Raw genomic sequence first — 25,648 nt, forward strand, 5'->3', positions numbered from 1 at the left:
AGTATTACATTTGATACAAAGGATCATACATATATGAAATTCGAATGCAAAAATGAGGCAAACACAAAATGTCAAGATATGGAAACCAGATGAATAATAAAACCAAAGCTATGCACCTGGAATGTAATCTTCTTTTTATTACCAAGCAAACAAAAAAAACACGGTCATTATTTATGCAGTACGTACATATCGTGCTATTATGAAAACAACTTCACATCAATAGCATTGCAAGATTGTAATGTATTCATGAATAATGCTATACTCGTGAAGAATGTTGGAGAGCTCTGCGGGTCAAAGTTATATTAATGCACATTTGCTATTGAAGTGCAAATTGTTTGAGATTCTGGAATTGGTTACTCCTACCTAATTTATCTGTGCCGATTTTCCACCTTTTCAAAACCATAACATTGTGTTTAAAAGTCATTCATAGTTGAGTGTAAATGTGTTTTTATAGATATATATATAACTTTAGAAATGTCAGTGGCTGTAATAAGAAATGTTATTTTCTTGGTAAATATACACATCGCAGGTATGGAGCATTACACATATTAAATTGCAAATTACATTATGGTTTCATGGTGCTTGACGATACTCCAGTCCAGTGTATAACAAACCCACGTAGTTTTCTTCTGTTCACTCACATAACAATCCCATGCAGTCTTTTATATTAAATGTATGTCAAGCAAAAAAATTTGCTCAGGTCCCACCATTTCTCAGGGATAAAACAAACTGCTATTATGGGCCAGACATTGATGGATAATGTACTGAAGAAGGCAACGCTGGCAAGACGTAACGAGAAAGAAAGCAAAAAAAAAATCCCTGCCAACCCTCGACTAGCTTAGAGCTTTCCACTTACCAGATGCGCTCGCACTTGTTAATACCGCGGCACAAAATTGCTTCTGTCATTGCAGGACACATGTACCGGGTACTTTTGAATAATGTACCTGGGTCACGTGTCACCTCCCAGATGAATCATACGTCTGATTACGAGCAGGATGGAGCACTAAGCAATCCTGAGAACTGTGAATCAGATGAGCACAGGTAGGGAGGGAGGGGGGGGCATAAAAAAAGATAATATCTGCGAGTTGCTTAAATAAATGTTTATTGCCGAGTACACTCTGCGCTCTTTGACTGTGAATGTAGGTGCTGATTTTCTCCAGACTATAGAGAATCTCTTCTTCGCTGCAGCCCGAGATGGGTTACCCTGTTGTAGAAGACCCAAGGCGCACACTGTGGATGCCTCTGGCGCGGTAAGTGCAGGAACATCAGCTCTTTAAGAGACGTTTAAGGCAGCCGTATAACTTAGTTGCCTAGATTCTTGGCATTCAACAATTCAATCCGACCACCAAAGTCATGCATTCAACTGTCATGGTTTGAGGTCGTGATTTGAATCAAGCGTTGCTTATTATCTTCTCATGTCAAATTATTTGATTGCACTGTATTGCGTCTAAATTGTGAGTGCACGTTTACAGTTTTGTTCTATTAGCAGCAACATAACCCGATCAGAACATTTTACGTACAATTTCCTTGAATTCTAAATTATACATTCATGAACATAAGAATGGGTGTTAATCGATGAACCGATGCACCGTAACATGCCTACTGAGTTGCCATTTCATGACACTCAACCACCATGACTGAGATACAGTTATTATATAGTAATCTCAACCCCTGGATTATGCTCTGCGGTAAAATTGATTTCCACGTGAAATCACTAATATTGTCCCCGGTCCAGATACTAAGAGTTCCACAACAAAGAAATGGAATTCTTACTTGGTTTGACTGGATTTTAAATAATTAACTTACCATGGAGCAATATACACAGGCAAGCCTGATATCAAACTAGATTCGAAGCTTTCGTGACTGCAGGAATTACTCTTTGGTTCTTTCGGTAAAGTCACGTAGAAAGAAATTAAATAATAATAGAACACGACGTTTCGATTGCAACACAAGCAACCATCATCAGGTACAAATGAATGAGTAAAATAAACATAGTAAACTTGGAAATATAATGCAATACAACACAGATAATCGGCCAACAAAACAGTCAACACCCCACCTGGTTGATTCCGTTCTTCCAAAGATTGCTAAATTTGAGAGAGAGACAAAACATAGACACGGAGACACACAGATAGACACACAAGCAGAGAGAGACTCACACAGAGACAGAGAGAGACACACACACATAGGCATACAGAAAGACAACGTCTCTGTGTCGAGGCCTTAAAAAGAGAGAGAGAGGGGGGGCAGAGGGGGAGTTGTGTGGAATTTCTGCCCATAGGGGACAGACGAGCTGGACATTGGAGCGTTGTGTGGAATTACTGCCCCCATAGCGGCCGGAGGAGCGGTCCATTCTCTCCTCCGGCCACACTCTTGGACGCTTGCTCGCGTCGGTGCTAAACCAATTGTGTTTCCAAGCATACACAGCAAACCTCCAACTATTTACGAACAGGGTCCTGTGACTCCTTCAGTGGCTCCCAAGGTTCTGTGGAACTGTTACAGATTCTGCGATTGAGTGAAGCTTACGTTTTCTTAAATATGTTGTTTGTGCGTGGCGGTCGGTGAGAAAATGTTGAAGGTTTAGTGATCCAATGGTCCTGAATGGTTGGGTACCACTTGCCCTCCTGTTTGCAAAGAGGCCCAAAAAAATCAATGGTAATGTATTAAACACATTATTTGGTGATGCTGCTGCGTCAGCTGTGGTGTGCTCGCACAATTAAGAAGAAAGAAAAAACGACACTCATTCATCAATAACACTGCCAAAAAATGAAATGAAAAATATATACTGTATAAGGCAACGTTCGGGCAATGGGCCTTTTTCATAGCGTATGAAAGTAATGCCATTGCCTGAAAGGTTGCCGAATATTTAGACGTATATTGTTTTACTTGAAGGAAGTGTTATTGACAAATGTGTTGAGGTTTTTAGAAATAGATTAGTCTTGCCTGTCTACCTGACCCCACAGAAAACAATGACCTTTAACATCGACAAATAGCAGGGGGTTCCATAAATGGCAGGTCAATTAAATCAACAACGAAGTTATATTAACCCATACATTATAATTGACGATACTATTTCTTTGTTTGTTTATCCAGGAAAGCCTCAATGAGTCCCAGTATTCTTTTTCAGGAGGGTCCTACCAAGTTTTCGCAGTCGGCGGCAATATTGCTGATCTGTGTAATCTCAATTGAGCAATTTGCAGGTCATTTATCAGCTTTGGCCATTTGGCCACTGCGAGTATTACACGCAAATTAAACTGCTAGAAATTCCTATTCCGAGCACGCAGTGCGACTGCACAGTCTATGGCGTTGGTGGCGTGCATAGGGATAGGTGAACGAAGGCAGAACGGTGAAAGTGGCAGCCCTGAAGTTGCTTGCTCATGCCACTGTTGATGGAAGGGCCTGCACGACAGACAGCTCGAGCAATAACACAAGGAAAGCAAGTACTGAGGGTACATTGTGTTCACACAATATGACACATCTTACAATGACGTTAGCTCTGACAAAATTCAGATAATGACAGAGGACATATTAAATGAGAAAACAATTGGTTACAAAACAATAGCACACGTATTTTACATCCAAATTATAATGTTGTCATTAATTGCACGTTTGCTAATGCTGCAGTTTAAAAAGGACGTACATACTTCGCAATTAGCCCCCAAAATATATAATAAATAGTGAGTAACATGTACAAAAATACAAGTGCAAGATAATTACCCAATAGCAATCCAACCAATCATTTTTGTTTTACATTGCAGTTAGACATTCATGCCTTTTCTCGTTCGCACCACAATTTACATACTCAAAGCCGAAACAGATTTTCACGTGCTAAAGTAATGTATAATGCGACAGGCATAAATGATTAGTTCTACATTCAATTAAGTCCGCATTTGATGTTACCTTGGTGTTGTAAAGCACAGTGCGAGTGCGCGGCAGTAAATTCTGGAAGCATTGCATCAATTAGCGGCGGCGTATGCTTACTGTGAAAATTAATGAGCTCCTTTAGAGTTTATTTTTTTTCTCCCCGAGGTTGAATAGACACCACTTTATACATTTACACTTTTTTTTGCTAAAACAGGGATAGATCCCTATCTACTTCACGATATCTTTGCATTCAAGGTGATCAATGTCATACATCAAATTGGTCAATTCACATTGTTTTCAAGCTGTCGAGTTTCTAAGTGTCCAATGAGCCAATCTGTGGTTCGATTTCCAGCAATTTCCTATAATTTCTATGGGAAAATTACAAAAGCACCCCACCTATTGCACTACTGTGGATGTTAAGGATCCTGTGGCGTCAATATTTAGTGACACCGCTGCGCTGGCAGCGCTGCACAAGCGTCAAAAAACACTCAACATAAAACTTTAAAAGGAAAACGCATATAATAGGTAACATTTCGGGCAATGGCCCTTTTGAAAAGAAAATAAATAGAGAGGTCAAGAGAAAGAGGATAACGTGTGTATGTATGTTGAACTTCTTTCACATCATACGCAGCCAACCGTGCTAATCAGATAAGGGTTCGAGACAACACTTTACGCAATGGGGCTTCATGAAGGTAACATTGCGTACAAATTTTGATCAGTTTTTGTGCCAGAGCCAAACTAAAAATGAATCGTCTCTGAAATTATTCATGTACGTAACATAATGCCCCCACGTAACTGTAGTGACCCATGTTTCTCCTCTTGAAGATAAACAATTACAATGGGTTATCACGCAGTTGACAGAAGGAATAATACCTAAAATTAGTGTCGATGTGAAAATCAGCCAATGGGAAAAATAAAAGTGCTGTAACCACCGTACCGTGCGGGAAATGAAGTTGTTAACAAGTGGAATTTTGGTGTCCTTTCTTTTTAGATCTATAAATGGTGTCTCATGATTGGTAAATAAGCTGACAAAAATATTCTCATGAGATAAATATTAAAATGAGAATTACATTTGTTTAATCTCGGGTCGATAATTGTCCTTGAAAAATTAAATTGCCAAGAGTCCATTCGCAAAAGAGGAAAAAAATATAAATAAGTATTATAAAGGTGCGACCCCGCAATTTCTTGCTCACTGCTGGTTGAAGGACCTCCACGCAAGAAAACGCTAGATGGTAGTTGGCCTACTCTTCCACGTTGACGAGACGTATTGCAAGAGGTAGGGATACCCACACCTTACCGCACCACACGTTACCTGCCGATTAGAGAACAATGGTGCACCCATTTATGCTGTTGGGTAAACAGAGGTGGGGGGAATTATAATAACGTTCCCATTGTTTCAACTGCTGGACCAAGAGATGGAAGCGAACAGGCAACCTCTCGATTGTTAAGTCGAGCGTGGTAACCATAACACCACGACCGGATCCCATATAAGTATTATTGAAGCATATAAATATATGACGTGAAGCTTTCATGACTGCAAGAATCCATATTCTGTGGTTCTTTCCGTAAAGGCACATAGGTAGAAAAATAATAGATCACGACGTTTCGATCGCAACACAAGCAATCGTCATCAGGTGGGAAAACCACGGCAAGAAAAAACTGCTGAAATAGGCGAGAATTCTGCCGTGGCACGAGGTTATATAGTAGGCCTCGGCAGTAGGGGGGGAGAGAGAAGAGGTGGGGGAGGAGGCGGGGCAGGAAGTGGACCCTGAGGCAGCACCCGGGTCACTGGGGTAGAGATCGGAGAGAGATGCACAGAGAGAGAGAAAGACACAGAGAGTCGGAAATAACAGCTGACATAGGCAGGTAGGATGGAAACATCACAGTCAGTTAAGACTTTACCTGGTTAATAACATCCTTCCAATGATTGCTCAGTTTGTACCCATCTTCTCGGTTGAAGTTGTGTCTGTGTTTATACATCTGGATGGCTTCATGAACAAATCTCTGATAATAGCCGGTGGATGTGCAGAGTACCTTCGTCTTGGAAAAGTCAATTTCGTGTGAGCCCACTGCATTAAAACAATGATCAGCAACGGCAGAGGTATTGGTCCCACCGTGTTTCAGATCTGCCTTGTGTTCGCGAACGCGGTCCGAGACATGTCATTTCGTTTCCCCAATGTAAGTACTGCCACAACCACAACTCAGTTTGTAGACACCGGGGTATTGCATGTCAGGAATCACATCCTTTACAGATGGGATTAAATCATGTATTTTGTGTACTGTGTTGAAACGAACCTGGATCTTGTGTTTGTTTAATATTTTGGAAATATTTTTGGTAACCCCTGCTCTGTATGGCAAAGTGATGGTATTGGTTGGATCCTCAGATGGTTGTCTCCCCATGGCTGGGGAGACAGCTTTGCGGATTGTATGGTCAGAATATCCGTTCATCCTGAGGGCTTGGTGTATGTGCTCCAGCTCACTGGATAGGTGGTGCTGGTCTGAGATGCAATGGGCCCTATGGTGTAGTGTTTTGATGAGGGGAATTCTTCTGGGCTGGATGGTGGTGGGAGTCAGGCTTTAGCTAGGCACCTGTGTGGGTGGTTTTCCTGTAAACATAGTGTCCCAACGAGCCATCAGGTCTCTTCTCGATCAAAACATCAAGGAATGGTAGCTAGACATCCTTTTCCACTTCCATGGTGAATTTGATAGACGGGTGTATGGAATTGATGTGGTTGAGAAATTGGTTCAGTGCTGGCAGGCCATGTGGCCAGATGACGAACGTGTCATCTCCCTATCTCTTCCACAAGGAAGGACGTAGGGTGGATGTCTGGATGGCATCTGTCACCAATTTCTCCATGAATACATTCGCTACCACTGGCGATAAGGGAGAACCCATTAGGGTACCCTCATTTTATTTGTTGAATGTACCATTTCAGGTGAAGTAAGTATTGGTAAGGCAGTGCCTTACCAAAGTTGGTACATCCGGATTCAGTCCCTGTTGGACCAAGTCTTCAATTATTGCAATGGTATCAGGTACAGGAACCTTGGTGAACAGGGAGACTACATCGAAACTGACAAGTAAATCATCTGGAGACAGTGATATGTCCTTGATTAGTTGAGTACAGCTGAGGTGGTCTTGCCCGTGAAAGGAAGCAGGGTCTCAGACAGAAATCGGGCCAGTTTGTAGGTAGGTGAGTTAATGGTGGAGTCGATAGGACGGAGCGGGGTACCTTCTTTGTAGATTTTTGGAAGGCCATAAAATCTGGGTGGTCTAGCAGCTGAAGGTTTTAGAGAGCGCTGGAATCGATAAGAGAAGTCGAATTAGGATGATATTGTTGTTTTTTATAGCTAGGTGGTTGGTGTGATTTCTGTTGATTTTGGTATAGCTGCCATCATTAAGAAGGTCCTGAATTTTGTTGTTGTAAGTGGTTTTATCCATGATGATAGTGGCATTCCCCTTGTCGGCTGAGAGGATGACTATGTCATCTCTGTTTTTTTAATTGAGAGTGTTCAAAACGCTCGTCCTTGCTGATGACGATTTCTTGTATTGTGATCGAAACGTCGTGATCTATGAGTTTTTCTACCTACGTGACTTTACCGAAAGAACCAAAGAGTATGCATATAAATATATTTTAATGTGTATATTAATAACAGCATGTATGCATACCCCAGCAACGAAATATTTTCTTGAAACCTTCATAAACAATTAGGATGTTTTGAAGCAACAGGAACAAGAGCTCAGCACAAAGTGGCTTTGCATCTGCAATTGAATCTCCGTGTACATTCATTCTCTACAACATGAGCTGATATCTTGGGGAAAAAAATATTCACAAAGGGTCTCGCATTGGGTCTCTCATTTTCATATTTCAACAGCCGCACTGATTAAAAGCAGCAAAGGGTCCATGGCAAAGTCCTCCGTGTATTTTGAATATTATAAATGGGTACAGCTGCCTTTAAATGAATAACTAAATATGAGATCATTACCGCATAGATTTTTTGCGATCTTGCTGTATAGCTGTCTCATGTGTTTTTCTGGTTGCGCTGCGTGTTGTTTGGCATGATGTCCGACAGTTCACTCCACGTGCTGGGGAGCTTTTTCAGGAATTGGCGAGGCTCCCCCAGCACGTGGAAGTGAAACATCGTCGGACATTTAATCAATTCCTGAATGATGTCCCGGCACGTCTAGAAAAACGTCGCACGTCGCGCCGTACAACACGCGGTACTGCCCGAAAACAAATCAGAGAGCATATACAGCACAATCACGACCACCTTCGCAGTAGCCGTCTCACGTTTGGGTTTTCATTTCAAGCAGCTGTGTCTCATTCAAGCGCTCAAAAAAAAATGGACAGCATTTTTCATGGGCACTACCCTTGCTTTTAATCAGTGGACCTGGCAAACACCGAACACTTTCTCTTCCTATTATCGTTGCTTTCATACGATCACCATGGTGGGTTTGCGAATTACTCACGCGTCAACCGAAAGTAAAATTCTATTGGAAAACAAATAACTTTCGTTTTATTATTCAATCATATAAAGCATAACTTTGATTTTGTCGTAATACGTTATTGGGTAAGCAAAACGTTTAACATTTTTTTTTATAAGGCAATTCCATGACTGGCTTATGATTTTCATCAGCAGTGTCTGGGGAATACAAATATATAAGCAAATTTTACTTTCACACAGAGAGACCACAACCATTCATGACCTCCAAGTGCGACTCATTATTAGAAACGCTGATGCATGCCCGTAAAAATGTACTGGAGTGTGCTCTGACATTGATTGTAGGCGAGCACATAGATGTTTTGAAAGTTAACATGCAGGTAACCGGCAGCGGTTCAATTCAAATATAATGCATTTTATAAGACAGAAGGATTTATTACTGGCCCCGAGGCTACCCAAGGGTTATGTTGCGCAGCTGATGGTTCCACGTTGTTTTACTATGATCTTTTTAAAGCACTTTAGTCCAGCCTAACCCATAGAATGGAAAAGGCCATTGGTTAAATGGTTCAAACTGTCATCTCTGCCAAAATGCTTGAATCTTTTCTACACTGAATTAACATGCACAAACAAGGAGATTATATTTAATTGCTTTGCTTCAATTAGAAATAAGGTCAATCCAAAATGTTTGCCTTAAACAAGAAAAACGCCAGTTTGAAATGTGTGTAGAGTATTTTGTTTTGCTCAAGGATGCGCGATATTGTCCACGTGTGCAACTCCCAGCATGCATACTAATAATGCATTTAAATTGAGTAGTCCATGAACCATTAATGTAAATGTCCAATTCTGTTGACATTTTCTGGCCAACCATCCCCATTTGCACACATTATGTTTCCTTTTATGTGCGTGTATTTGTGCATACAAGGGCTTATAAACTACTCTACCATGTCATGCATGTAGCAATTATGTGACATTATGAAATTACATATTAATATGGATGAAGTATGCGGGGCATGGCGGAGGCAGTGGCTATCACACTGCACCCTGATCTCAGCGACCTGAGTACGATTCCCGGCCATGGCTAACATCCTAACTAGTCCTGGGCTACCCCTTCACCAATCAGCACTAACCAGTGTGGTGAAGTATGGTGAAAGCCCACCACCCCATGACCGGTATGTTGTGCCAAACCATTCATGCAGTAGTGGATTGACCAAGATGACAGCACTTCTCTTTCTACTTCTTCCCTCGCACTGCTCAACTTTGGAATTCAAACCCATCGTCTCTTTTCCCAAGCTCTTTTGACCTTTCTCAATCAAAAAAACAACTTTCCTATATTGTTCTGTATGAAAACTGCACAATAACCCTCAGTAGCTTGCCCCTACTGGACATCTATTAAAAAGAGCTTCATAGCTCATCGGATTCCTCCAGAATAAATAACGATTCTGTATGTTGCTGGCCGCTTGGCATTTTGGGAATTTGGGCCTATGCTTAGCAACTGTGATTTAAACACAATAATTTGATTATTATCATTACTTTTAATTTCACAATTTTCACCAATCTCTCATCTTGTGTACATAAGTACACATTTTGAATGTGTATTCAGTACACCTATTTAATAATCTGTGAATATTGCAGCTGCACCAGCATATACTTAAGTACATGCCCTAACTCACCTACGAGAGAAAACATTATGGCTCCTGCCCCCACAATGGATAATTAAGGTTAATGAATACAAACAGTTGTGGGAGTAAAGGCATACATTTAAGCATGCTGTGAGAATATATGTGAACAGCATCTGCTGTGGCATGATGGAACCTCCAGAGATGTGAAAATATATTTTATATATACATTGGTGTGCATCTATATAGTCTACAGTGATTGTGAATCTTTACAAACCTACAGTGGTGTGAATGTCGAATATATAGTGGTGCGAATATGTAGAATTAACAGTGATTCATATATGTGCAATATATGCAAATTATGTCACAATGCTAGTGTCATCATTCAGCACTTCCCGATAGATAGATCTAGAAATAAATACGATGTATGTCTGTTGAGTGAAACTGACACTCTGGGAAATCGGAATTCTAGACGAATATCGCATCGTGGTAAGGATGTGTTTGAAAACATCTATCCCAGAATAACTTGGGACACCATTGTATTGGTCACATAAATCAGTTAATTCTAAAACTTAATACAATACAGCAACTTCCAGAACGGGCTTACACAAAATGCAACTACAATAAACGATGCACTACTGTGATGGATTCATAAACATGAATTATATTACTGCCAATGGAAGAATCCCTTTAAAGGCTACTTAGATAAGCATTCAGGCATTAGCATCTGCTACAAAATTTGAGATACGACAGCGTATTGTGGTGGAGCCTAAACAGCGTGTGTCATCATGAGCATGCAGGAGGCATTCTCTCTCGCCAGATCACCCAGTGGGGTAAAAGGTGGGTACTTCACACTTTTTCTATGACGTCTAGCCAGCATGACGAGAGGGGACTAATCTAAAGCTCGCCATGGTGGAGGACTTTCTGCCAGCAAGACATTGCAGGGCTGCACCTTTACGATTGCTTTTACCCAGATCACCCAGGTGTGTTGCATTTCTGGCCAAGCACAGTTGCATTCGAAAGTGTGAAGAGGTTTACACCTGCACGTGTGAAAGGGATCAAATTGTGTTTTTTTTTTTCATCTGACCCCAAGATCAGGCTGAAAACCTCAAGAGTCTAGATTTGATGGGCACATGATTTCAGTGACAATGTATACGTCCATGGGAAATTATATGAAGGCAGTCTTGTGAATAGAAGTAATCTTTTTTGAAGAATTGATCTTTAATGGAGGTTAACAGATCAAACATCACGGAGGGAGTCCTGGTTCAGAACTTTGTACAGACCATAACTGCGAAGCCAATGGAAGTAACTTTGTACCTTGAGTACGATAGGGTATTTTTATGATTTGCTTAAAATTTTTACGTGAGTTATTTTCTCATTGTTTGAATGTTATATACATATATACAGTGAGGAAAAAAAATATTTTGATCCCCTGCTGATTTTGTACGTTTGCCCACTGACAAAGAAATGATCAGTCTACCATTTTAATGGTATGTTTATTTGAACAGTGAGAGACAGAATAACAACAAAAAAATCCAGAAAAACGCATGTCAAAAATGTTATAAATTGATTTGCATTTTAATGAGGGAAATAAGTATTTGACCCCTCTGCAAAACATGACTTAGTACTTGGTGGCAAAACCCTTGTTGGCAATCACAGAGGTCAGACGTTTCTTGTAGTTGGCCACCAGGTTTGCACACATCTCAGGAGGGATTTTGTCCCACTCCTCTTTGCAGATCTTCTCCAAGTCATTAAGGTTTCGAGGCTGACGTTTGGCAACTCGAACCTTCAGCTCCCTCCACAGATTTTCTATGGGATTAAGGTCTGGAGACTGGCTAGGCCACTCCAGGGCCTTAATGTGCTTATTCTTGAGCCACTCCTTTGTTGCCTTGGCCGTGTGTTATGGGTCATTGTCATGCTGGAATACCCATCCACGACCCATTTCAATGCCCTGGCTGAGGGAAGGAGGTTCTCACCCAAGATTTGACGGTACATGGCCCCGTCCATCGCCCCTTTGATGCGGTGAAGTTGTCCTGTCCCCTTAGCAGAAAAACACCCCCAAAGCATAATGTTTCCACCTCCATGTTTGACGGTGGGGATGGTGTTCTTGGGGTCATAGGCAGCATTCCTCCTCCTCCAAACACGGCGAGTTGAGTTCATGCCAAAGAGCTCCATTTGGGTCTCATCTGACCACAACACTTTCACCCAGTTGTCCTCTGAATCATTCAGATGTTCATTGGCAAACTTCAGACGGGCATCTATATGTGCTTTCTAGAGCTGGGGGACCTTGCGGACGCTGCAGGATTTCAGTCCTTCACGGCATAGTGTATTACCAATTGTTTTCTTGGTGACTATGGTCCCAGCTGCCTTGAGATCATTGACAAGATCCTCCCGTGTAGTTCTGGGCTGATTCCTTAACGTTCTCATGATCATTGTAGCTCCACGAAGTGAGATCTTGCATGGAGCCCCAGGCCGAGGGAGATTGACAGTTCTTTTGTGTTTCTTCAATATGCGAATAATCGCACCAACTGTTGCCACCTTCTCACCAAGTTGCTTGGCAATGGTCTTGTAGCCCATTCCAGCCTTGTGTAGGTCTACAATCTTGTCCCTGACATCCTTGGAGAGCTCTTTGGTTTTGGCCATGGTGGAGAGTTTGGAATCTTATTGATTGCTTCTGTGGACAGGTGTCTTTTATACAGGTTACAAGCTGAGAGTAGGAGCACTCCCTTTAAGAGTGTGCTCCTAATCTCAGCTCGTTACCTGTATAAAAGACACCTGGGAGCCAGAAATCTTTCTGATTGAGAGGGGGTCAAATATTTATTTCCCTCATTAAAATGCAAATCAATTTATAAATTTTTGACATGCGTTTTTCTGGATTTTTTTGTTGTATATTCTGTCTCTCACTGTTCAAATAAAGCTACCATTAAAATTATAGACTGATCATTTCTTTGTCAGTGGGCTAACGTACAAAATCAGCAGGGGATCAAATACTTTTTTTCCCTCACTGTAATCCCATCTTAATAATTCATATTTCAACAATATTTAAATTAACAAAATATTTTAATTGCTATATTCTTAGCTCTTTCGGTAAAGTCACGTTGAAGGGAAACAATAAAAAAAAATTATTGTTATATATTTTATTATTTTATTGTTTCCCTTCAACGTGACTTTACCAAAAGAGCTAAGAATATGAATTACTGCAGTCTCGAAAGCTTTAAATCAAAATTTTAATTGCTGTTTATTACGTAACAACAAAAACATGTTACCATATTTTATTAATTCCAAGGGCTATAACATAAAGGACCAGAATGATATGTAGAGAGTTGAATGGTCTACAGCTTGGGTTAAACACTTAAGTGCTTAAAGATTGAAAACTTTGCTAAACAAATTCTTTGCTGAGGATCAATCCACACAAACTGGCAGGGATAATGTTAAACATATGAGATAATTTCAGCTGTCTTTCAATTTGAACGTTTATCTTTTTATTTCGTAGACTTCTGAGTTTGTATTTTTTATAAGTGAACCAATATATGGCATAGCTCTCATCCGTGGATATTATAGCAGTTGAGACAGTGCCGGATTACGCTCGTTTGGGGCCTGTAGCATATGTTATAAAGGGCCCTAAATAAATAAATAAAAACATAAATATAAAAAACACAATTTTTTAACTTGCATAATAAAGTAATTGTATTTTTTTCATTTTCTATACAGCCAGATAATACGACAAATTGCTAACCTTAAACGCCCAGTTGTTTATAAAAGTTGAAGGCAGTGCAGTGATATAGTAATAGAGCAAGTGCAGAATCACTGAACCAGAATTGATAGCTTGAAAACATTAAGCGCAGGGCCCTTGAAAGTGCGGGGCCCGTAGCATGTGTAGCTACTTTTGCTACTAGGATAATCCGACACTGAGTTGAGAGCTGGCATCTACCTGTGGCCTTGCAAAAAGGTCACAAAAATGATTCGAGGGATCATCATTTACATTATAGATTTGAAGGGCTGCCATGAACATTGGATTACTGTTTGTATCATTGCCTTTTTAACATGTTTTCTGTAGAATCAGTGTTTCATTACAATGCATTACAAGACCTGGGTATTCTTTGGGTCTTTCGGTAAAGTCACGTAGATAGGTTAAACATTTTAAAATAAACCTATCTGCGTGACTTTACCGAAAGAGCCAAAGAATATGAATTCCTGCAGTCACGAAATTTTTAAGTGAAAATAAAACCTAGGTAGCTGCATTTGATTTTGGGCCATCACTAAAATCAGTAGAGGGTGAGACCTGAACCGGTCCTGCCCCTCCAACTCCTTCTCTCCCCAACTCCTAAACTGAACTAAAAAGTTTTTTATTTATTTTTGAACCAGGTAAGGGCCACTGAACTATGTAGCTCCTTTTAAGAAGCCACCTGTCCACAAAAGATAGCTCAATGAAGTGGCTTATCATGTGGAAATGTATAGCAGCCAAATGCTCTAACGCGTGTTTCTAAATGTGGAGGGGAAAAAACATTAATGCGACCACGGGAAGAAGATGCAAACTCTGACTACACAGGCGTCAGGGTCGGGATCGAACCTATTGTATACCAGGCGAGGTAGTTAACATCTCACCACCGCACTCCTTATTACCCCACCTGCCTCTTCATTAACCCCTACTGACTAGCGAGGTCACGTATGGTCAAAAAACCACCATGACTGACATGTACAACCATGCCCCATTAACAACCTGCAATGACCAATGTGGTGAAGTGGAAAGCCGAACAAACACCCATGACCAAACAGACTGGGACGAGGCGTTAAGACAACAGTGCATTAACAAAGGGCTGGGCATTATTATGATAGCTTTTGTTCACAATTTATAAAAAAATATATATATTTCGATTTAAAGCTTTCGTGACTGCAATGATTCAGCGCTGTCCTACCAGACAGTCTCGTCCCTTCACCTGATGAAGGCCGCTTGTGTTGTGGCCGAAACGTCGTGAGAATATTATTGTGTTATTTTATTTTATCAATTTATTATTTTATTCTCATTCTACGTGACTTCACCGAAAGAACCAAAGAAGAAAAAAATATATACTTTTCCAAAAACACACTTTTTAATGAAATGTACCGTACTCGTAATGGCAAAACTCCACGACTCCAGGAAGTGGCCGCGAAGCTTGCCATAACGTAAGGGACCCGTGGTGATGTACAGCCAACGTCAGTTGAGCGTGGACAATTAGACCCAAGCCGAAACATAACATATAAAAAAAGATGGTTTAAAAATATTTTATTTTTATTTTTAATGACATAATATAGTATTGTCATCAGTATGCCATAAGTATACCAAGTTTGCAGTCGATAGCACATTGGGAAGTGGGTTAAAATTGAGCGTGTAATAATAATATATATTTCCAGGAAAGCCTCACGTGTAGTGGCGTAACGCGCGCAGGGTTTGCAAACAGCGGTTGCATTATGTGCGCAGTTGCAGACAGTGAGGTCAGCTAAGGATACGCAGGTGCAAGCGGGTGGCCTGGGTGACAGCAGACAGAGAGACGCCAGCAATTAGGGAAAGAGGCAGTGATTGGCTGGCTGCAAATGCCAACGCGGAGTAGGCGCCACGGAGGCGAGAGATAGTGGCGATACGGGAGAGAACACGTGGGGGAGAACACGTGGGGGAGAACACGTGCGTGGGGAGAACACGTGGGGGAGAACACGTGCGCGAGGCGTGGGGAGGACGCTGGCTTAATGAGGGCCATCTGGGGGCACGTAATGAGGAGGGGAGGCAGAGGAGTTGAGTTGGTTGGAGTGAAGACAAGAGTGAATTCAAGAGAAGTCCGGGACCCCGCTCGCCACACCGCGTCCTCTCCAGTGGTGTTGGCTGATTCCCCCACTGGAGGCAATGGCGAGCATGGAGGAGCGAGGGTAGACAGGCTAGCAGTAGAGAGGCTAGCGGAATCCTAAGTGTGAGTGCGCAAAGGCTAGCAGTAGGGAAGCTAGCAGAGTGTGTAGTGATAGGCTAGCAGAGTGCGTAGTGATAGGCTAGCAGAGTGCGTAGTGATAGGCTAGCAGAGTGCGTAGTGATAGGCTAGCAGAGTGCGTAGTGATAGGCCAGCAGAGTGTGTAGTGACAGGCTAGCAGAGTGTGTAGTGATAGGCTAGCAGAGTGCGTAGTGATAGGCTAGCAGCGGAGAGGCTAGGAGAGTGCGTAGTGATAGGCTAACAGAGTGTGTAGTGATAGGCTAGCAGAGTGCGTAGTGATAGGCTAGCAGAGTGCGTAGTGATAGGCTAGCAGCGGAGAGGCTAGGAGAGTGAGAGAGAGCAGGCTAGCGGAGCGTAGCAGCGCAAGCGGAAGAGTTGCTCTGGAGAGACGTGGTCCTGAACGCGAGGAGTTCTGTTTGAATAAACTGACACAGGAGTAAAGGAAGAAGTTGCCCATGTGAAATAACATCACTACACATGCATAAAATATGTGACCTGAATAGTAATAATACAGATTTTAAAAATAGTCGGGCTCAATGAGTCCCAAGACACGTCTTCAGGATGGTCCTGCTTGGAATTTGCATGTTTGGCAACCCCCCCCCCCCCCCACACACAGATACGATGTGATCTGAATGCTTATGGGTGTGAAGCTGTACTCCTCTGATGAGGAGCGTGAGTGGTGTGAGACTAAAGGCTGTTAATGTATTATGAATTTGTTATTAGGCGATGTGTAAACACAAAAGGCTGCTAGTTAATTGAAAAATCTCGATTCCTGACAATATAATCTAGTATTGTGATTACAGAGCATTCTGTTCGATCCCGTTTATTGCGTAGCATGTAATTAAATATAAACAGGGGATGCTGAACGAAGGGAAGGAGAGAGGTGGATGGGCACATGTTTGTAAATAATGCAGTAATCTGCGGGTGCTTTTTTTTTTCATTTTTACAATATGAATCATAACTGTATTCAGCTGAAGGCCTACCAAGATAACGACTGTACAAAATGCACGTCATGGTTTTGTTTGGCTTATGAAGTAAATGGGCCCTCCATTTACAATCCACTCCTCTCTCTCTCCTCGCTCTTTCTCAGAATCAGAATCCTGCGGTAAATGGTGCAACAATTCCCACATCACCGCTGTCTTTAGTGCACCACTGGGGGGGGGGGGGGGAGAGAATATGCACGAGAAGGCAATTTCTTTAATATAAATGCGCAGTTTAGCAATGACATCAGGCTTTGTAAGCTGCACTAACGCAACGTCTTACATTTCTGTGGCCTTCGCGCAGTGCAAATTTCATCATGGATTTTTCATTACCCCCGTGTATCAAGTCTTATAGCTCCCCCTTTTTGAGACGTTTCATTTGCGAATATAATAATTAAGTGTTTACAACATCTGCATGTTCTATGCTTTAACAATGAAACTGAAAACGATAGCCCGAATAGAGTGTTTATTTCACCTGAACAAAAGTCTATATAGCCGTAAATGATATTATCTTAACTGAGCGTCGTGCATTAACAATGAGTGCTGCATACTATTATTAACAGTTACAGGGATCGATGATTAAACAGTGTAACTGTGTCTTGGCCACTTGGCTAAGCGTTACTTCTGCACACAACCTCACTAGGAAGTCGTGTATATTTTAAAAACACACATTTTTATCGACTTTTCTATTCAATAATATTTGGAAATGTTTTAAATTCTGCATATCAAAATGGAACTTAAACATGTGATCTACATCTTAGGAAAAACATACACTCGTTATACATCCTAACACAAAAACATAACAAATTTAAGTGCAAAAAATGGTAATTTTTTTTGGCAAATTCATAGCTGAGGCACAGGGAGAAAAACAATAATTTACGGTCAGAATTAGGTGGGGTAATGCCCCCACCACTCTGCACCCCCCCCCGCTCACGCCCGCTCCCTCCGCCTCCCAGACGAAGGCTATTTTATTGGAAAGGAGTAAACGATTCACCGAATCTAATGTGTTTCATACAGGCCCACCCTAGACCCTCCTCCCTCGATGTAATGCATTTTTGAAGCGAAATAAAGGAAGCGCCTAATCTAATGTGTTGCTACAGCTTTTTTTTCCAAGATTCATGGACTTTATTCAAATTCATTATATCCGTGACCTCCGTGAACCTCGGTGCTAAAACCATAGCCGAAGCTACTGTATTTGCCTCGTTTCCAACAACCAAATGGGAAGCAGGCTTTTTTCTGGCTGGTACTGGCTCGGGATGAACACCAGGGTCTGAGTCCATATTCCCAAGAAATACTTGTGCAGGTTTTACCAATATCATGCTCTATTTGAGGGAGCTGCTCTGAGAAGTATGTACGTCTTCCTTGGATATTAAATCCCAGGGCTTTGCCAGTTGCGTACTAATGTACCATCCAAGAAAACGCACTGTACATGTAGTTCTCACCTCTTCCAGTGTTGTGAGATATTCTGCTTCTTATTATATGTTCGAGTATTTTGTACCTGAAAAATGTAAACCTTACCTTGTATAGCTACAGACCGTTGGAGCAAGCGCTCTTAGCGATCACCATCAAGGACGGCAGGGCGCACAAGAAAGTCGTGTGGCCAGCACCGCACTTGGCCACCTTTGTTTCGCAAGTGCTCATGTTTACGCATCGGGGTGTAACGATTTATCGATTTATCAATAAAAAAAATCGTCGTCTAAATACGGTCTGAACCACCTGATCGGATCCCATGAGATACGAACTCTGTGCCCCTATTGACCACAGATGCACTTCAATAGAACATCTATCAATGAGATTGATACAGACACATTTTAAAAGGATCTAGCTCATGTAAATCAATATCTGCAGTGACTGAAGGAAAAAGAAAAACATCATAGCAAATTTAGTTCTTGATTTAATTTACCCCAAAAAATACAGCTCTGAACTTTTTTTGTTAGACTGCCATGAATCAAAACAATCTTCTGTCTCAGAGTACGTGGTAAAGTGCCATCAATTAGAAAGCTCAATATTGCAGTAAAGTATATCCATATACCGCTGATACATAATTCCTTTAGTCCAAGATTAAAATGTAAAATTACAGTACTTGCAAAAATAATTGCTTCATAGACCTCCCTCAAATTGTTTCTATTCCTGGGCTCTCAGTTTAATGCATTTAATAATATAAAATCTAACACTTGAACATAAAGTGCCATGCAAACATATTGTATATATTAATGAAAATACCGTATTAGGTAAATGCTAATTTAGTATATAAATGTCCACTACACTATTTTAATTTATTCACTGAACTGCTTATCTGCACATGTGTGTAAGGTAAAGGTGCTGCTGGTGAAAGTGCATTCACTAAAGGGAGCTCCAGCGGGCTCCTCTAGAGGATATTGTAGTCGACTCTTCTATACTGGTCAGCTATCTTGAAAGAGGTGGAAGTACCGTTATTTTACCCCACACACATGTCCTGTTAATGGACTGTGGCGTATACATTTAAACTGCCACGCTGGGAGATTGAATCGAATTTGCGACCTCTGGAATGAAAGCTCAATGCGCTAACTATTATAAGTAAATTATTTAATTCACTCACTTATTTACTTATCTTATATATAATTCAGAAGTGAACGCTTCAAACAACACACACAGGGTTTTATTTATGTACTTACTTTTCTTGCGCTTGAAGTTCTATGTCACTTTTGATTTTGATGCCATTGTGTTATTCATGTACTTGGACCAGCAGGACATTCAGCCATGGGACATTTTTTCTTTTAAAAAAATCAACAATAAATTACAATAAATAAATACACAGCAATTGATTTGCTTTGTTTTGCTGTCATTTCAACAAAGTCATCGCTGATATTCACAATGTGAATGCATTTTACTTCTTGTCCTCGAGTTTTTGTTTTACATTGGTACTGTGGTGGTTAAAAAGAAATAACAATGGAATGCAACGCGGCCGAGAGTACATTAACCGAGGAGATGGAATTATCAAATCAGCTCGTCTGCAGGTGCTAGGTGGATTGCTACAATCGCACGACACGTGGATGGAGGGATATAGCTCAGGGAGGGAGGCCTTTATCCAGCGGTGGATTGTTCATGGTGAGGCATAGTACAAAATATATAGAATGGCACGCAGATTGATAAACAGGCAGTCGATCAATTACAGCGTGAGCAATTGGTACATTTTACCTGCTTATAATAACCCAAGGTGCTACGTTGTTTGGCATTTCTAGAAACGGCTACATTTCCTATTTCGAATCATATAATTGTTTGCTCTCTTCCATAGTTAAGAGGCGCAGACCACCACGGATGGGTTTAGCTTCAAAGCTGTGTCTGTGGGATTAAAGTGTTTTTTGAAATGCTAAGCATGTAACCCAGCTTCCGGCAGAGAGCCAAGCCAACCTTTGTCTTTCATTATTAGCTAGGGATCTCTGCAGATAATTGTTTTTAAAGCCACACGGCTCCGTAGAATGAGAATGCTTCCCTTCCCCCCACCGATTCCCGAGTCATTCATGTGCGTGTCCTCGCGTGTGAATGTGTTTTTAGCTGCCCGATGCATTGCTTATTGTTGTCATCGCTACTCCCCCTCCGCCCCCTGATGTTGTTGACAACATAGACAAATCGTGCTGTGGAGGAGTGCACTTGGCACGATTCCCAATCACCTCAGGTTAAAAATACGGAACACCTGACCCACGCCCCTGTAACCTCCTGCCAGGGAGCGTTCACCCCCTCTGTGTCTTCCCAGAGCTCACCAAACTTGGCACAAACATGAAGATGTCTCCACCGCTAAGTGGCGAATAGGCGACTACTGCTGTCGCTGTGTTTATTGCTACGAGCTAAAACAGCACTTTCCCAGTGCATTATTGTCACCAAAAAGGCATGAATCAGCACCTTTAACTTGTATTTCATTCGTGCCTGTTATATATAAGTATATTCTTTTAAGTATGGTTTTTAATTGACAACCAGAAAACCGGTAAACTATCGTATTGCAAGTCTTCCAGTTCCAAAAGGTCAGGAACCGGCCTACTAATTCCTGCGGAATGTTATGAATGAATGGGCGAACAGACGGCAGGGCTCGCGTGACTCTGATTGGTCAGCGGCAGCCGACTGACGGCCCACTACGGCTAAGGCAAAATACTAATTAAGTCATCGTGTGGTCCGTTCTCAGTTCGAAGTTAAAACAAACCAAAAAAGGCCAAGGTTGCCAATTTCTTGCTCATGTCACTGGCGGTGGAAGGGCATCCACGAGAGGCAATCTATAGATGGTATCTGTTCTACTCTTCCACGTGTTGGAAGAGGTAGGAGTACCCACACTTTTCTCCACCACACACAACCTGCCAATTAATCGACTGTAGAGTACCCATTACTACCCATTACTATTACTATTGCACCATTGTTTTAACAGCTGTACCGGGAGATGAGATCGAACCAACGACCTCTCGATTGCAATTCGACAATGCTAATTATTACACCACGACAGCAGCCTGCACGTATTTATCAATCTATGTATTATAATATTTTTCAAAAAATGTTAAGTTATATGTAGTGCAGTTCATGCAAATTGCATCTCAAAGTTGCTGAGGATTCACAGCTGGAAGGGAGCCAGGTGGTGAGTCGGCGCCAACAATTGCCGAGCTCTGGTGGACAGCAGCGGCAACTGTGGTGGACAGACAGTACATACGCCGGTGCGGGTGAGCACGGACGTGTTGGCAGGGCGAAGTAACTGGGGCAAGGGTCACGGAGGGCCCCATCTGGAGGCCCCTGGAACCTGCTAGCAGGTTCCAGAAGGGAGGCGCGGCTAGGGCGGAGCCAGGCCGCGCTGGTAGTATAAAAGGAGACGAGAACAGGAGCTCGAGGCTGCCGGTTCTGGGATTGGATTAGTCTCGTCGTGGCTGTCGTCTTGTCGTCTTCGCTTGATATTGCGCTGACAGATCATTGTTGGCTGTCTCCGTCAGCGTCGTCAGTGTTAGACGGCTAGCGTTGTGTACAGGCTAGGCTAAGCGACTGTGAAGAGTGTGCAGGCGAGACTGTGAATGTTATAAATAAAAGAAGGTGCCTCCTACAAACCTCGTCTCCGAATCACTGACACTACATACAAATGTAGATGTTTTCAGCCAAGTAATGAGTGATTATATGTTGGAGGAAACTGGAGGACGAAGATAAAAACCCACAGGTGCCAGGGGGCAACACTGTTTCTCATACTGAAGAGACAGACGATTTTATTCAGCACTTTGCTGTCCCACCAGGGTATGTGAAGGGAGTTTCACAACATTTGTGCGATCCACCAACCCTCGCCTCCACAGTGCTGGATTAGAGGTGTGCACCACCACCACCGCCTGGCTATCATACACATTCGATTAGCATGGTTGGCTACGTACGGTGCGAAAGAAGTTCAATTTACATATATACGTATTATATATACTCCTTGTTGTGTGTATATATAGTAGATAATACATAAATAAATGCATACACGTGTAGAGACCATATATATTGTAATGATTATCCAGTTCAGGATTATTTTATGTTAGCAAGCAATGAGAATGGAACAATTTAGTAATTTAGTAATGCTCCCATTTGGCCAATTTGAGACTCACAATAGCCTGCTCCTGGACAGCAGCATGGGGCATTTCATGTCCCCCACAAATTAGCTGACCATGCTCTTGTGTGATAATGTCCCCAAAGTACACTATCAGGGAGCTGGGGTTGAATACTCACATTTGAATGCCAAATAGCCACATTTATTTACATATATTACCTCTAAGGTTGTTTAGGTTTGGCCTTGCATTGTCTATGTGTGACTGTTATCACACTATCCTCATACAATGTCTATATATTTTTTATATTGTGCCTTTATTTGCAATCCAAATACTGTTCTGTGCATGCTCAATCTGGCATCATGCATTTTAACTCTAACGATATTGCGATTCGGGAATTCGATATTTGTATTACTTCTAGAAAAGTTGAAGTCCCGGTTGGCATTTAGCTTAGCCCATCGTCCCTCTGGGGTCAATAAATATATAAACACTTTGTGGGGAGGTCAACAGTGGTTGTCCTATAGAGAGACTCAGCCCCTGCCATAGCAATATGGAATTTCCACCACTGGCTCAGGGCTGTAGACAGCAGGTCAACACTGCCATTCCAGTATAAATCACTGTGCGTGTTTTTGTTTATATTGTTATATGATATTAATAATAGCAATTCAAGCGTTAAGTTGTAAGCCATTGGATTGGCTGCTGAATGTGCATGTCGTTGCTTTGTCAAAGAAGGATGGCTACTGCCAACTTTATACTTTTAAAGTGATGTTTTGAATCGGAGAGAAAGCTTTGATTTATACATCAATGAGCACGCACTTGCTCTGATATAACAAGGCCACAAGCATTGCCTGCGATACGTTTGATATGACGCGCACACCTGTCACTTAAGTATTTCAAAATTAGTGTTGTTATTCGGAAATGTCTTTTGTGTTTTGATTGAATTACATAGTGGCTAATCAAGTACGATAACATGGCTCTGTGGTTTAAGGATGATGCTAAATACACGTTTGCGGGACACAGGAGGAAACTTCATTGCCATGTCCGGGAAATATGTCCATGCATTGATTCGTCTCTCTGAGGGTACTTTTTAATGGAAAAGTACAAAACCTATAAATTCATCACCATGATCAGTCACCACACAGATTTCACGTAACATTGCTCAGATTTGCATAGATTTCGGAAAAAGGTTGGTCAAGAGATACTTTCAATAAACTGTCAGGGGAAATAAGAGTACGCTAGGCACCAGCACGCGCGCCCTCCAACGGTGTTGTGCAGCTCACGAGCACAACACGAGACATCTTACGCCTGCAGTGAGGGCTATCGCTCACTCGTCACATGCTAATGACATGTCTGGTTGTATCTGCTCGCGTGCATTAGTGCCCATCCTAATTGTATGTTCGTTTCTTGAGAATTGCTTAAAATATGTTTTCATACATTTGATACGTACAGTGAGGGAAAAAAGTATTTGATCCCCTGCTGATTTTGTACGTTTGCCCACTGACTAAGAAATGATCAGTCTATAATTATAATGGTAGGTTTATTTGAACAGTGAGAGACAGAATAACAACAAAAACATCCATAAAAACGCATGTCAAAAATGTTATAAATTGATTTGCATTTTAATGAGGGAAATAAGTATTTGACCCCCTCTCAATCAGAAAGATTTCTGGCTCCCAGGTGTCTTTTATACAGGTAACGAGCTGAGATTAAGAGCACACTCTTAAAGGGAGTGCTCCTAATCTCAGCTTGTTACCTGTATAAAAGACACCTGAACACAGAAGCAATCCATCAATCAGATTCCAAACTCTCCACCATGGCCAAGACCAAAGAGCTCTCCAAGGATGTCAGGGACAAGATTGTAGACCTACACAAGGCTGGAATGGGCTACAAGACCATTGCCAAGCAGCTTGGTGAGAAGGTGACAACATCTTCTTTGGTTCTTTCGGTAAAGTCACGTAGAATGAGAATAAAATAATAAATTGATAAAATAAAATAACACAATAATATTCTCACGACGTTTCGGCCACAACACAAGCGGCCTTCATCAGGTGAAGGGAGCGAGACTGTCTGGTAGGACAGCGCTGGAGTGCGCTGCGCTGGAGTGCTGTCCTACCAGACAGTCTCGCTCCCTTCACCTGATGAAGGCCGCTTGTGTTGTGGCCGAAACGTCGTGAGAATATTATTGTGTTATTTTATTTTATCAATTTATTATTTTATTCTCATTCTACGTGACTTTACCGAAAGAACCAAAGAAGAAGGTGACAACAGTTGGTGCGATTATTCGCAAATGGAAGAAACACAAAATAACTGTCAATCTCCCTCGGCCTGGGGCTCCATGCAAGATCTCACCTCGCGAAGTTGCAATGATCATGAGAACGGTGAGGAATCAGCCTAGAACTACACGGGAGGATCTTGTCAATGATCTCAAGGCAGCTGGGACCATAGTCACCAAGAAAACAATTGGTAACACACTATGCCCTGAAGGACTGAAATCCTGCAGCGCCCACAAGGTCCCCCTGGAGGAGGAGGAATGCTGCCTATGACCCCAAGAACACCATCCCCACCGTCAAACATGGAGGTGGAAACATTATGCTTTGGGGGTGTTTTTTCTGCTAAGGGGACAGGACAACTTCACCGCATCAAAGGGACGATGGATGGGGCCATGTACTGTCAAATCTTGGGTGAGAACCTCCTTCCCTCAGCCAGGGCATTGAAAATGGGTCGTGGATGGGTATTCCAGCATGACAATGACCCAAAACACACGGCCAAGACAACAAAGGAGTGGCTCAAGAATAAGCAGTCTAGCCAGTCTCCAGACCTTAATCCCATAGACAATCTGTGGAGGGAGCTGAAGGTTCGAGTTGCCAAACGTCAGCCTTGAAACCTTAATGACTTGGAGAAGATCTGCAAAGAGGAGTGGGACAAAATCCCTCCCGAGATGTGTGCAAACCTGGTGGCCAACTACAAGAAACGTCTGACCTCTGTGATTGCCAACAAGGGTTTTGCCACCAAGTACTATGTCATGTTTTGCAGAGGGGTCAAATACTTATTTCCCTCATTAAAATGCAAATTAATTTATAACATTTTTGACATGCGTTTTTTCCGGATTTTGTTGTTGTTATTCTGTCTCTCACTATTCAAATAAACCTACCATTAAAATTATAGACTGATCATTTCTTTGTCAGTGGGCAAACGTACAAAATCAGCAGGGGATCAAATACTTTTTTCCCTCACTGTATGTCGGATATTGCGCCATTATTTTACAAATAAAT

At 41.8% G+C, this 25,648-nt stretch overlaps 1 long non-coding RNA gene across 1 annotated transcript in view; it reads left to right on the top strand.

Annotated features, from left to right (window-relative positions):
* Window positions 1-488: 488 nt before the first annotated feature.
* LOC116942661 (uncharacterized) overlaps window positions 489-25,648 on the top strand; it is a 49,441-nt gene continuing 24,281 nt past the window's right edge. The window contains exons 1-2 of the long non-coding RNA XR_004402827.2: window positions 489-1,041; window positions 1,144-1,250. This is a non-coding gene — a long non-coding RNA (uncharacterized LOC116942661). The remainder of the gene's footprint in view (window positions 1,042-1,143; window positions 1,251-25,648) is intronic.

This window comes from Petromyzon marinus, chromosome 15, assembly GCF_048934315.1.
Source record: "Petromyzon marinus isolate PM22_M1 ecotype Great Lakes invasive population chromosome 15, UKy_Petmar_22M1.pri1.0, whole genome shotgun sequence".
NCBI classification, from domain to species: domain Eukaryota; kingdom Metazoa; phylum Chordata; class Hyperoartia; order Petromyzontiformes; family Petromyzontidae; genus Petromyzon; species Petromyzon marinus.